Raw genomic sequence first — 13,600 nt, 5'->3', positions numbered from 1 at the left:
GTCCGCGTTCAGGTTTCCGCGTGGACGGAGCCCCGAGGGCTAGGCCTCAGGGTGAGGGTGGTATGGCGGGTGGCGGGTGGCACACTGAAGGGTCCGAAATCCGGAGGATGCCGGCAAGGAAGGTCGCCAGGTCAAAGCCTTCCTTCCCTCCCTCCGTCTCCTTAGGGTGGATGGCTGGGCCCATGAATTCAGAGAGGACACGAGACACATGGTGTGAACCGAGATTCCCAAGCCAGGAGACCTGGTGGAGGGTAAAGAAACGAGCTTATTGGGGGGGGGGGGCCGGGGGGGGATGGGGGGGTTCTTAGGACTGCAGCCCAGGAGACACAGATGCAAGAAAGAAGCACTGGAAGTGTGTGTCACCAGACTACCCCACGGGGCAAGTGGAGAAGGGGAAACGAAAGAAAACACCACAAGAGCAAGGCGGGAACTTTGAAACGACAAGGCTGCAGCTAGCAGCTGCTGGCAGATTTGTTTTTGAAACCGGTTGGTGGCGCCCTTGAGCTTGATACAGTTCTGACCACTCATGCCCCCCCTCCCCCCATGGATGCCGGTGTCGGGACCCAGGGGAGGCCACCCCAAACATGTATGTGCCTCCGTGGCACACGGATAGGTTAGAAATGAGAGTGACCGAAGAAGCCGAGGGGCCGGCCAGCAGACGCAAGAGGGACCGGACCCTCAGACTCTTCTTTCTGTCTCCCTGAAAGCGGGAAATCAATCACTTCCGTGGAGGGTGCCCTCCCTGCATCTGGACTTAGGAAATCACCCTGATCTCCCACTGAGAGCCTTCAGGCCCCGGAAGCCTAGAGAAAACCAACCAACCTCGTGACTTCTTTCAGGGGCTTCCCCCCCAAAACCCAAACTCCGTCTCGATTCTTCACAGACGGGTCACCCAAAACCAAAGTCTCTCAGCCCGGTCCATTTCGCACAAAGGGCTGATTTCTTGTCCTAAAACGGAGAAAAGCTGCCTGCTTCGGGGACACATGAGTGCTTGAATGAAAGACAGGAGGTTCCCTGTCGCTCCTGCTCAACGATCCGTCTGGGGTCCATTTTTGGATCAGTCCAGCCCAGAGGACTCAAGATGTGTAGAGGGAGGGGACAACGTGCCCCTCCCCGAAACAAGACTATGTCTGTAACCAAGTTCCTCCCACTGGCCGTCCAGCTCCATTTTGGATGACTGAATCCTGGTTCACCTCATTTGGCTGTTTTGTTTTGTTTCGTTGTGTTTGTTCTTGTTTTTGTTTTTTGATTAATAGACTTTATTTCCTAGAGCAGTTTCAGGCTCACAGCAGAATTGAGCAGAAAATACAGAGAGTTCTCACACAGCCCTCCCCACCCACACATATATCCTCCCCTCCCCTCAACATCCCTCATCAGTGTGGCCTATTTGGTCAAACTGATGGTCCGACATGGACACGCTATTATCAATCAAAGTCCATAGTTTACATGACGGTTCACTCTTGATGTCGTACGTTCTATGGGTTTTGACAAATGCATAATGACATGTAGCCACCACTATGGTATCCGACGGAATAATTTCATCACCTTAAAAAAATCCCACACGCTGTATCTGTTCATTCCTCCTTCCCTCCCTCTCCCCAAACCCCTGGATACCACGATCTTTTTATTGTTCCTAGAGCTTTGCCTTTTCCAGGATGTCCTTTGGTTGGAATTGTCCAGTTGGTAACATTTTCAGACCGGTTTCTTTGATTTAGTAAGATGTCTTCTAAGTTTCTTCCATGTCTTTCATGGCTTGATAGCTAATTTCCTTGTCTTTCTTTCTTTTTTATTCATGTATTTATTTTTTAATTTTTTACTGCACACATATTTTTTAATTTACATATACGTACTGTTCATTGTTTCCAGGAAGGTTTAGCGCTTTAGCTTTTTAAACTTACATAGTTATCAAAGGAATAAAGCCAACCGCAAAATAAGGATGAATTCAAAAAGATACACACACCCTGCTATTAACAGCAACATCATTTATAATGGCCAAGATACGGAAGCATCCTAAGTGCACATCAATATTTGAATAGATAAAAAGAGGGGACACACACACACACACACACACACACACACACACACACACACACACAATGGAATACAATTCACCCGTAAGAAAGAAGGATATTTTGCCATTTGTGGCCTTTCCTTTCCTTTTTTTTTTTTTTTTTTTCCCCTCCTCCACTTTAAAAACCAGAATTTTATAACTGGGATAAACACTTCCATTGCGTCAAAAACAGTAAAATGCCTAGAAATAAACTTAATCGAGGAGGTTACCTATACTCCAGAATCTGAAATGACACAAAGAAATGGAAAGCTGTCTTGTGCTCTTGCATTGGCAGAATCAATACTATCAAAATGGCCACACTACCCAAAGCAATCCGCAGGTTCCGTGCAACCCCTGTCAAAATACTCACGACATTCCTCACAGAACTAGAACAAACAATTTCAAAATGTATAAGGAACAATGGAAGACCCTAAACAGGCAAAGCCATCTTTTGTAGGTCTCCTCTCTCTCTCTCTCTCCCTCTCTCTCTCTCTCTTTCTCTCTCTCTCCCCACTCCCTCCCTCCCTTTCTCTGTCATGTTTTTGTTCTCTTTTCTTAGGGTTTGATGACTTGAGACGATCCTTTAACATTCCTTGTAAAGCCGGCTTGATGGTGCTGAAATCTTGTAGCTTTCGTTTATCTGTGAAGCTTTTGATTTCTCCCTCAAATCTGAACGAGAGCCTTGCTGAGTAGAGTATTCTTGGCTGTCACTTTTCCCCTTTCATCACTTTAAATATGTTGTGCCACCCACTTCTGGCCTGTAGAGTTTCTGCTGAAAAATCAGCTGATAACCTTACGGGAGTTCCCTTGTATGTTATTTGTTGCTTTTCTCTCGCTCATTTTAATATTTTCTCCTTACCCTTAATTTTGGTCAATTTGATGATGATGTGTCTCGGTGTGTTCCCGTATGGTACTCTCGGCACTTCCACCTCATTTGGTTATTTAAAGGATCTTCAGTCTGTTCAATTCATAGGAGAGAACTTCCACACGTATTTCTTCTCAGTTTTATGAAACAAAGAAGGACCCAGAAAACTGGCAAAACATAAATGCTCTTCTATTGGGTTGAGCAAAGACAGGCCCTGGCCGGGGAGGGGGGGGGGTGTAGATGTATGTTATGTCCTGATTCCAGGAAGGAAAGGGGCCAGGGTCAGCGTGCCCTTCTTTCTGGGGTATCTGTCTGTTCGCTTTTGGTGTTCGGCTGGTTTGGTTATTTCGGCTTTCTGTTTGGTTCCTTTCACAGATCCAGTGGCTCAAAGCAGCATTCTGATTTTCTTTTCTCCTGGGGTTTGGTTTTTGATAGGTAGAGGGACAGGGCCCACGCAGGGGTGGGGGTGGGGGTGGGGGTCACTGCGGCAGAGAAAGGGAGGCGGCTATGGTGAAATCATCGAGCTGAGGGGATTTCTACGAGAGGGACTCTCCGAAGTGAATGGGGTCCAAGGAGATCATCAGGGTTTCTGTGTGCTCGGTTGGTTTTGTTCGTGCGTGTGTTTGTTTTTTCTGGACGAGGCCAAAGAACTCCTCGGGTGGAGGTGCGTGTCCGAAGGGTCTGACAGGATGGGAGGATGCGGGGCGAGTCAGTCCATGTGCCCAGAAAGAGAGAGAACCTGTCATAGCTGAGACTCAGGCCTTTTTTGGACCTAGGCCCAGAGAGCAGTTCGGCTCCGAGCATTCACGGAGAAGTTCGTCGCCACCTCAGTCGTGTCCCCCACCCCCGCCCTCCCCCACGCCTCGGCCCCCAGTGAAGGAGGAATCATGAAGTGGCCGCACTTAGGCTAAGCCAATTTTGGGCTTTATGCTTACTGCTTGCTTTTAGAACGATCAGCAAACTCGACTGACCAGACACCGCTCCCAGCCCCAGGCCCACTGTTCAAAGCAGCTAAAGTTGTCGATTCTAACTGTTTGTTTGATTGGACCTTCCTCTGATCGTTCAAATTGACAATCATGTTTGACGTCTGAGTCTTTCCCCAGGAAGGGAGTCACGGGAGGATAAGCTCAGGAGAACGACCAGCCCCCTCCCACCCCCCCACCCCGAGTTCCTCCGTGGCGCTGGTGCCGCCGGGTGAGTCTGACCAGAGAAAGAAGGTCACGGGCTGATGACCTACTAGACCACCAGGAGGTCCCATGTTACCAGACACTCATCCAGATTTAGGAGGAAGTTTTATCAGAGACCCTTGTTGATCATGAGCACCTTTTATGCTCCCGCCTGTTGTGATTCCCTTTCATGCTCCAACCTGTTCGTCCACAGAAGCATGAAACCCCAACCCCAAGACGGGTTCACAGTTTGGAAGGCACTACTAGCCTGCTGTGAGTCCCCTTTGCCCAGCAAAGCAATCAAGCTGCCTCTTTTCTTCTAAACTCTAAGACCCTGTCTCTGGGTTATTTGGCTCGTCAGGGACGGGGTTGGGGGGGGCGATCTTTCGGCAACACCCGCACAAGTTTCCCTGAGTGGCAGGAACCAGCGTGGCCCTCAGGCCTCAGCCCCGCAGGCAGGCAGGCAGGCAGGCAGGCAGGCAGAGCTGGAGCGACCGTTGGTCCCGCCCCCGCCCGCGCACCCCCCCCCCGCCCCCCGCCGCTGCTTCCGCCGCCGCCGCCGCCGCCGCCGCCACTGCCGCCGCCGCCCAGGCCTCCTCCACCGATCGGTCCCAAATCGGGTCCTAAATCGACTGGACTGTCTCCTGGAAGCGGGGGCGGGGACGTCAGGAGGATCCATTCGGCAGGGCCTCGTTCAATCGCTTCATTCAAATGCAGAAAGCTCTGTGCTCAGGTCAGAGCCTTTGACTTGGCCTCCGGCTCCTCTCCGTTGAACGGCTTTTGTTTTTTGGTTTCAATTTCCCCACCCTTAGGCCACCCCGTCCCAACTGCACGGAGGGAGGCGGGAGGGAGGGGGAGAATCTCGCCTGGTCTCAGGCCAAAGGAGTCCCCTCCTTTTCCTAACCTGGGTAAACCCCACTAAACCGTTTGAGAATCATGGAAGGGCATGGAAGCAGACCTCTGACTTGATAGATTCCTCTGGGATGGGAGACTTTAAAAAAAAAAAAAATTCTTTTTCCCCTGCTTCCAGGGAGGCAGAAAGGAGGGACAGAGTGTTCCTCTTGCCTCGGGCAGTTCTTTCTTTGTTTGTTTCTTTCTTTTGTTAAATCATGCTTTTTTTTTTTTTTCCTTCCTTTTTTTTCCTTCCAGTTTTATTGAGACAGAGTTGACATACAGCAGTGTATACTTTGGGGGGCGGGCGGGGAGAGGAATTCGATTTTATGCATTTATTTTTGACCGGAGGTACTGGGGATTTAACCCAAGACCTTGTGCTTGCTTGCTAAGCACACACTCTACCACTGACCTATACCCTCCCCCTTGGCCACTTGTGAAGTCCCTTTCATTCAGCATAATCCATCGGGCACATTTTGGGGCAGCCTACTCTGGACCCCAACATTTCCCTATTCTGTAACTTCCCTGGAAGTTTTACACATTAAAAGCTGGGCTGTTGACTGTGCGTGTGCGTGTGCGTGTGCGTCCGTGCGTGCGTGCGTGCGGTCTGGGGGCAGGAGGGAGGGAATGGTTTCCTAGGGGGCCTGCGTTTCATGGACCCAGTTTCTTAGTTCTGAGAACAGGTCTGTTCAAGGAAACTGTTGCCGTTGTAGTATCTCGTCTCAGGAGGCGGTGGTGTCGATGGGCTTCTGAAGCTAGGCCTAGGGAGCAAGCAGTCAGGTATCGCCTAAGAGGCACTTGTGTGGACAACCAAAGTACAGCACAAAGGTGAATCGTCGGAGCAGATGAGAAACCAGATTCAGGGCCGGGAGTAGGGGGTCAGTCTGGTAGGAGATTTCCACACATCGGGGTCATCGAAACGGCTCGAGCAGTTTGAAATGCCTCTGATGATGTCCTGGGGTGTTCGGCTCAACTCTCTGAGCGGCTCCCCCGAAAACAGGCCCGAGGATGGTTTCCACAGGAGCTGTTGTGGCCATTTCTCTGACGTTTACCTCCCGTTGTCCAGCTTCAGTCTGCAAGGCTTCAGGAGACGGAGCGTTTTCGTACTCAATGATGCCAAGGCAAAAGGGTGAGAGAAAATGGGAAACATTCGTGGAGAGGGTCCTAGGCAGATAGTGGAGGCAACTAGAAGACCTTCAGTCTCCGGGCTGGCTTTCAGGTTGAGACAAAAACCCTAAGGAAAGCACTTGCTGCCACAGGACATAGACTAACATGGGAACCATCCAGAGAAGATCAGCACGGCCCCTGAACGTGGACGACACACGCCCATGCGTGAAGCGTTCCATAGTTTTAGTGAAGTCAGTCACCCAGGGAAAGACAGATATCCTATGCCATCACTTCTAGGTGGGATCTGAAAGTAAGTCAAGACACCCATCCATACATAAATAACTCCATTTTAAAAAGACTCCAAGGAACCTATTTACAAAACAGAAACAGACTGGACTCGCAGACATGGAAAAGAAACCGATGGTTAACACAGGGGACAGGGTAGGGTGGAGGAACGGGGTAAGGCGGAGGGATAAATCAGGAGTTTGGGATTAGCAGATATAAACCACCCTATACAAACTAGGTACACAAGTAGGTCCTACTGTCTAGCACAGGGAACTATGTTCAATAGCTTGTAATAACCTATCCTGAAAAAGTATACGTGTGTGTGTGTGTGTGTGTGTGTGTGTGTGTGTGTGTGTGTGTGTGTGTGTGAATAAGTGAATCACTATGCCGTACGTCATAAATGAACACAACATTGTAAGTCAACTATACTTCCATTGACAGAGAGTTCCTACAATAAGCAGGCAGACAGACCGACAGACCGTCAGACAGACAGACAGGCAGGCAGGCAGACAGACACACACACACACACACACACACACACACACACACACACACACACACACACTGTCTGTCTGTCTGTCTGTCTGTCTGTCTCTCTCTCTCTCTCTCTCTCTCTCTTTCTCTGTCTGTCTGTCTATCTGTCTGTCTCTCTTCTAAGGGTGGAGAAGAGTTTGCTGAGCTATTTCGGGGGCCCTCTCATCCTAGTTCCTATCTCCAAGTTGGTTCAAAGTCCAAAAGGCCGTCAAGCACTTAGTCAGATAGGTCCCTCGAAGAATACCTCCCACATCACGATGACAGACTTCTTAGGCCAGCCGAGAAGGTCCTTCAGTTCTGTGCCCATCTTGGCTCTAAGTTGATGTCAGTCCTCCAGGATCCAAGAAAGCCACGTTGGAAAACAAGTGGTGATTTTGATGGGACAGAAGATCAGTCATTTGGGGGGCGAAGGGTGGGGTAGGGAGAGATACCAGCCTGTCTGTCTGTCTGTTTTCATCCAGTGTGGGAGCCTTCCCAAAGAGATAACTCGAGAAGAGAGAAACGGGGAGTTGACAAAGAACACGTGCGGTGGCGTGCCCTCCCCCCACCCCAGGAGAAGGCCAAGCCAGAAGTCCCTCCGGATGGCGGGCTCTGGACTCCGGCTTCCAGGGGAAGCGATATTTTTTCCTCCCCATTTCAGGCCCGGAAGAAGAGGGAGAGGCAGAGTGTCCTTCTCGGGCATCCGTTGTTTCTGAAGCACGCTTGTTGCCGAAAGATCGGCCCCCGTCCCCGATGAGCCCAAGAATCCAGAGACAAGGTCTTGGAGCTTAGAAGAAAAGAGGTCATTTTATCGCTCTGCCGGGCAAAGGGGATTCACAGCAGGCTAGCGTCTTCAAAACTGTGTACCCACCTTGGGGATGGAGTGGGTGGGGTGGTTCTAGAGCCATAGCTCAAACAATCAAGCATCGATCACCATCCACAGAATCGTTTTCTCATCAGAAGACTCAGCATGGTGTCACGATGCCTCCCAGGTGACCCATTCTATAGAGGCTGGCGGTTAGATCTCATTATCTCATAAGCACTCAAGGTGTGGCCTTCTTGGTCACTCAGGCTATTTTGTCAGGTCAGTAGTCCCGTGACCGACCTTCTCCTCGGAGAAGGACTCAGAGACCCAGCACGATGATGACTTGCAATGACTGAAATACAGTAGAAACAGTAAGATCGATAGCTTCCAGTTTCAACAACGGGCCTGGAACCGTGAGCAGCAACCGGTCAGTCAGAAGAGTCGACCGTTTTAAGGGCGAGCATAAGAAACCGAATGACACCCCCCCCAAGCAAATGAATGAATGAATGAATGACCTAATGATCCTCCCCTCCTCTCCCCCCCCCCGCCCAAAAACGAAGCAATCCGTTAGCCTAATTCCGGCCATTTTATTCATCCTCCTTCACCCTGAAGCCCCAGTCAGCCACGTGCCACAGTGGTCTGTTTTCCGGTTTCCTCCACCACCCCAACCCCCACCAACGACCACCCCGCCAACATCCCCCCATGCCCAACCACCGCCCCAAGCGCGGGACTGGACGGGGGTGCTGGGGGCTGAGGGGGCGGCGATGGCGGCTTGAGGTGAGGGTGGGGAGTGTTCCGCCCAGATCGTATAGGAAGCTCAAACACAGCTGCAGTACGAGACGAGATGGTAGATTTCTGTGAGTCCTCCCTCCTCTTAAAATCCTTCCTAAGGAGGAGACAGACAGAAAGAGAAACATCACCCTCACTCCCAACGCCTCCTGTGCCCTCGTTGCACCCCAAAACAACAACAAGAAAAACAAAAACAAACACAACCACAAATAACTCGCTATCCCTGGGGAAGAAGGTTTCGATGGCATGGGGATATCATTCTAAACTTCATTCCCTCTTCATCACATTTCATGGAAACCGATTGCAATCTATGAGGCCCTGTGAAGGTAGGGGTTGGGGGGTAGGGAGGAGGGAGGGAAGGGAAGGGGGGAGAGAGAGAGAGAGAGAGAGAGAGAGAGAGAGCGCAGAGGAGAGGAGGGATAAAAGGGGAGAGGACAGGAAAGGAGAGGAGGGAAAAGAGGGGAGGGAAGGGGAAGCGAGAGGAGGCGAGGGGAGAGGAGAGGAGTGGAGGAGAGGGGAGAAGAGAGGAGCGGAGGGGTGAGGGGGGAAGGGAGGGGAGAACAGGGAAGAGGAGAGGAGGGGAGAGGAGAGGAAAGAGAGACAAGGGAGACAGACAGAAAGGCACACACACACACACACACACACACACACACACACACACACACACACACACACAGAATAGCGAAATGGAGAGAGAGACAGAGAGAGACAGACAGACAGACAGACACGGATCTAGGTCCGGGAGACTACACATGGGTATTCTTCTGAGTGATTTTATGTGTTTTCTCAATCGCCACCTATGGAGATAAAAGTCGCTCCCATAAGATGAAGGGAGTCCTTCTGCCACCGCCCCCGGCCCCGCCCTCCAGCACCGCTTGTGTTTGTCAGGGATTCCAAGCCAAAGCACGTGGAGGAGTGGGAGAGATTCCTGGCGGCCCAAGGGGGAGGAAAGTCCGGCAGCATGAGAGAGGTAGTTGGCACGGGGAAGCTGGAGGCAGGCTGACGAGAAGATGGGTGAGGGGGCAGGGAGGAGGGTTTCCCAAGTTGGAGAGCCAAGACGAGGGAGGGGAGCCGTCGGTGGTCGCGTTCTGACCCCGACCCCGACCCAGACTGGAGCGGATCCCTGAAAGGAGGCGGTTCGGGCTCTCCTGCCGAGAACGCCCCTCTCTTCCTCTTTGTGCAGAAACACCTTCCGCGGACCGAGAAAGTCTATCCCGAGACCCTCGTCGGAAGAGTCCTTTCCAGACCCATCACGATCCTCCTGGGCCAAGGGGTCCAGGGGATGGGGCGGGGCCTCCATTCGATCCGTCTTCCGTCCGTCCATCCATCCGCAAGATCTTGAATATCCATGTAGGATTCCGGATGGTAGCAGTTTTCCAGGATCCTCCAGATCCTTGTAAGACCTCTCCTGGCAGATTCGACCCCTAGGTCGTACCGCGCAGCACAGGGCACTAGATTCAGTCCCTCGGGACGAGGGTTCCTGAAAAAGACCAGGAAAAAGAAGAACACAATCACTATGGTGTGCACCAGCCAGAAACCAGCACAACCTCGTCACTCTAACAGACTTGCCAAAGGCGGGGTGGGGAGAGAAAGTCATAGGATGGCTACCATCCCTCCCACCCCCACCCCACACGCCAAGCCCCCCAGCCCATCGTCATCCCTGCTCCCCCTCCTCCTCCCCCTCCCCTCCATCGACGCCCGCCTCCCGCTTGTACCCCACTCCTCCGAACCCAGCACCACCCACCTCGGCCTGGACGTGCTCGGCTCGGCTCGGCTCGGCTCGGCCCGGCCCGGCCCGGCCCGGCCCGGCCGTCCGGCCGACTTCTTCGCAGTGTCTAAAATAGCGCCCGGCCGACAGGCAGGTGGCACACGGCACCCGGCAGGGGAGCGAGCGGGACGGTTCGGGATCTCTGGGCGGCGGGGACACGCGGCCGGACAACCAGGAGCACGGACGGCCTGGCGTGCGTTTCTCCGCTCGGGGGGCCTCGACCAGGGACTGTGGTACGGGGAACGGGGACACACACACACACACACACACACACACACACACACACACACACACACACACACCCCTTCACCCCCACCCCCACCCCCACCTCCACCTCTGACAGCTTTCATTTGTTTTCGGCCGACCGTCCCTCGATGAGGTACAAGTGCCGGGGCTGGGGCTGGGGCTGGGGCTGGGGGGGTGGAGTTCCTCCCTCCACAACGACCCCACACGGGCTCTGTTCCAGTCACCCGAGTCCTCTTCCAAGTGAGACCACAGGCCTCCATCACCCGGCGTGAGCACTCGGGGGAAAAAGTCACCATCCTCATCGCTCCGCTCCACCTCTACACGTGAAGAACAGTTCCCAGCCCACGCCACTCAACCCCACCCCACGCCCCGATGCCACCCACCGCAGTGGAGAGAAACGAGACGAATCCACAGACGTCCATCCATCCGATGAAGAAACGGACGGCCCCATTCCAAGGAAGCATAGATATCTAGTCAGGAGATTCATCGAGTACTATGGAGGCGGTGGGAAAGGGGGGGGGGGGTGTTGCGGTGGGGAGGGCCTAGAGATCCAGCAGTACAGCCCGTGCTTAGCATGCAAAAAATAAAGGCCCAGGGTTCAATCCCCAGCACCTACTCTTCAAAAATAACCCGCGGAGAAGCAAGACGGCGGAGTAGAAGGACACTCGTAGCTCACCCTCTCCCACAAATACACCAAAACTCACATCGACGGACCCACTCGGCCAATCAGAGCACCTGCGGAACTCCGACAGAACACCGCCCTCTTCGAAAGACAAAGACGCCCAAAATCTGGTAGGAGAAAAGGAGAAAAGAAAGAGTAAAAAGCAAAACAGTGCGGGAGGGACCGGTCCCGCGGGGAGGGAGCGGCAGAGGAGGAATAGGGCTCGTTCGCCAAAACTGCCCCTCTCCAACGGAGAGGCCGACGGGACGGAGGGGGCGCCCCCGAGCCTCAGATCTACCCAGAGCACCCCTTGACCGACCGACCCAAGTGAAACGGGCACAGAGGGTCCCCGCGACACCCAGCCCGAGTCGCAGGCCGGCAGCCAGGGGCCGGGACAGGCCGCACGAGCCGGGCGGAGGACCGGGGCGGCGGCCGGGAGGGGATACAGAGCAGAACAACCCGCCCCCCCCATACATGACGGGAAAAGAAAGGCAAAGCAACACGGCCGGTGTGCCCTGGGGGGAGGGGCGCCGTAGCCTCCGTCTCCTCAGATCCGCGGCGCCATCACCGGCGCTTCTCGCGAGAAGAGAGGCGGGACGCAGCCACAGCCGCCATAGCCTCTGGCGTGCAGCATGCGGGCGGGGGCGGGGCCGAGACTCGAATCCGCACCCGGGGGCTCCGCAGCCTTCTAGGCAGGACTGAGATTCGTTTACAGCCCGAGGCAGATAGGATATTTCTGCCCCGGTACCTCAGAGAACTCGCGCCACCATGACTAAGAAGGAGCCGAGTTTTGGGACGCAGCTAGGGGCGGGGCGGTTCCACGGTCTTCCCCGAGCCCACCTACGGAGAGGAGCGCCGCCGACCCGAGTCGGAGCACACAGCCGCACGGAGCAGCGGAACGACCGGGGCCGGGAGAGGGCGGGCGGCCAGCCAGCCACCCTCCTTCCCGGGAGGAACGCAGCATCCGACCGCGGTGCCGGGAACACGTCCCCCCCCCCCTTTTTTTTTTTCCTTTTCCTTTCTCTTTTTTAATCTCTCTTCTATCGGTTTTACCTTCTGTTACCTTTTTAACCTTGACTTTTGAACAGTCGTCTACGTTGACGGTTTTAATCCCTTTTAAATGTTTCCTTGAAAATCTTTTTATTATTATTATTTTTAAACATCCACCCCCTTTCCTTTTTCTCTTCTCTTGGTTTAGATCTCCTGTTATTGATTATTTACAGGTTTCAGATATCGTTTCTCGATCTTTTTTCTCCTTTTTATTAAGGTTATTAAAAGACGTCTCAACTCGATCGCTCTTCTGCTTCCACTTACTCTTCTATTATTGATTACACAGTGTCTTCAAACCTTTTCTTTCTCCCTCCTTTTCAAATCCTGTGTTTTATCTCTTGTTAAAGTCTGTTCTATTTCCGATTACCTTTTAAAAATTTACTTTTGAAACAATTGTGCTTTATTTTCTGATCTTTTCTATTTTTTAAAGGCTTTTAGAAGACGTCTCACCTCGATCGCTCTTCTGCTTCCACTTGCTCTTCTATTATTGCTTGTACACTCTTTTCAAACCTTTTTTTCCTCCATTCTTTTAAAATCCGGCTCCCCCACCCCCCTCCCCCTCCCACCGTCTCTGTCTCTGTCTCTCTCTCTCCCCCTATCCCCCTCTCCGTCTCCCTCTATCTCCCTCTCCCTCTCCCTCCCTCCCTCCCTCTCTCTCTCTCTCTCTCTCTCTCTCTCTCTCTCTCTCTCTCTCTCTCTCTCTCTCTCTCTCTCTCTCCTCTCCCTCTCCCTCTCCCTCTCCCTCTCCCTCTCCCCCCCTTTTAAAGTTTTATTCCTGTATAGGCTTTAGATAAATACCTAAACTCCTTAAGGACCACAATAGATAACTGATACTCCTTAAGCCACAGTGCCAGAGAGATAGGAGCAGCATGAGGAAGCAGAGGAACCACTCCCAATGAAAAGAGCCAGAGAAATTCCCTGAAAGCACGATCCACAAAATAGACACGGATGGCCTGCTAGATCAAGATTTCAAAAAAGGAGAGATCCAAGTACCGAAGGAACTCCAAGTGATAGTGTTTAGATGTATACTGTACGTCAAAAACGAAATCGAAGCTCTAAAGAAGAGTCAAGGAGAACTGGTCAGCTCACTGGCTGACATGAGAAGTGGTCTAAAGGCTGTCCAAAGGAGGCTAGATCACACCGAGGAGCGAATAAGTGGCCCAGAAGACAGGACAACAGAAAGAACCCAATCAGAACAGCTGAGAGAAAAACAAATAAAGAACAACGAAAACAATCTCAGGGACCTACGGGACCATCGAAAGCGTGCCCATCTACGCACAATAGGGGTTCCAGAAGGGGAAGGAAGAAGCAAGGGGGTCGAAAAGGTATTTGAAGAAAGCATGACTGAAAATTTCCCAGCTCTAAAGAAGGAATCCGATATCCAAGTCCAGGAGGCTCAGAGGG

The 13,600-nt window shown here is 52.7% G+C and overlaps 1 long non-coding RNA gene and 1 other non-coding gene across 2 annotated transcripts; one reads left to right on the top strand and one right to left on the bottom strand.

The window, feature by feature from the left end:
• Positions 1-6,215: 6,215 nt before the first annotated feature.
• Positions 6,216-6,324, top strand: LOC140692527 (U6 spliceosomal RNA). The gene has a single exon (XR_012068095.1). It is a non-coding gene; the product is annotated as a U6 spliceosomal RNA (small nuclear RNA).
• Positions 6,325-8,295: 1,971 nt separating this feature from the next.
• LOC140692511 (uncharacterized) lies at positions 8,296-11,274 on the bottom strand. Its single transcript, XR_012068079.1, has 3 exons — positions 11,190-11,274; positions 10,869-10,978; positions 8,296-8,568 (listed from the first exon to the last, which is right to left on the bottom strand). It is a non-coding gene; the product is annotated as an uncharacterized lncRNA (long non-coding RNA).
• Between the last annotated feature and the right edge of the window lie 2,326 nt (positions 11,275-13,600).

This window comes from Vicugna pacos, unplaced genomic scaffold (assembly GCF_048564905.1).
Source record: "Vicugna pacos unplaced genomic scaffold, VicPac4 scaffold_8, whole genome shotgun sequence".
In the NCBI taxonomy this organism is placed as follows: domain Eukaryota; kingdom Metazoa; phylum Chordata; class Mammalia; order Artiodactyla; family Camelidae; genus Vicugna; species Vicugna pacos.
The sequence above is the reverse complement of the archived record's forward strand: the minus strand, read 5'-3'. Positions and strand labels throughout refer to the sequence as shown.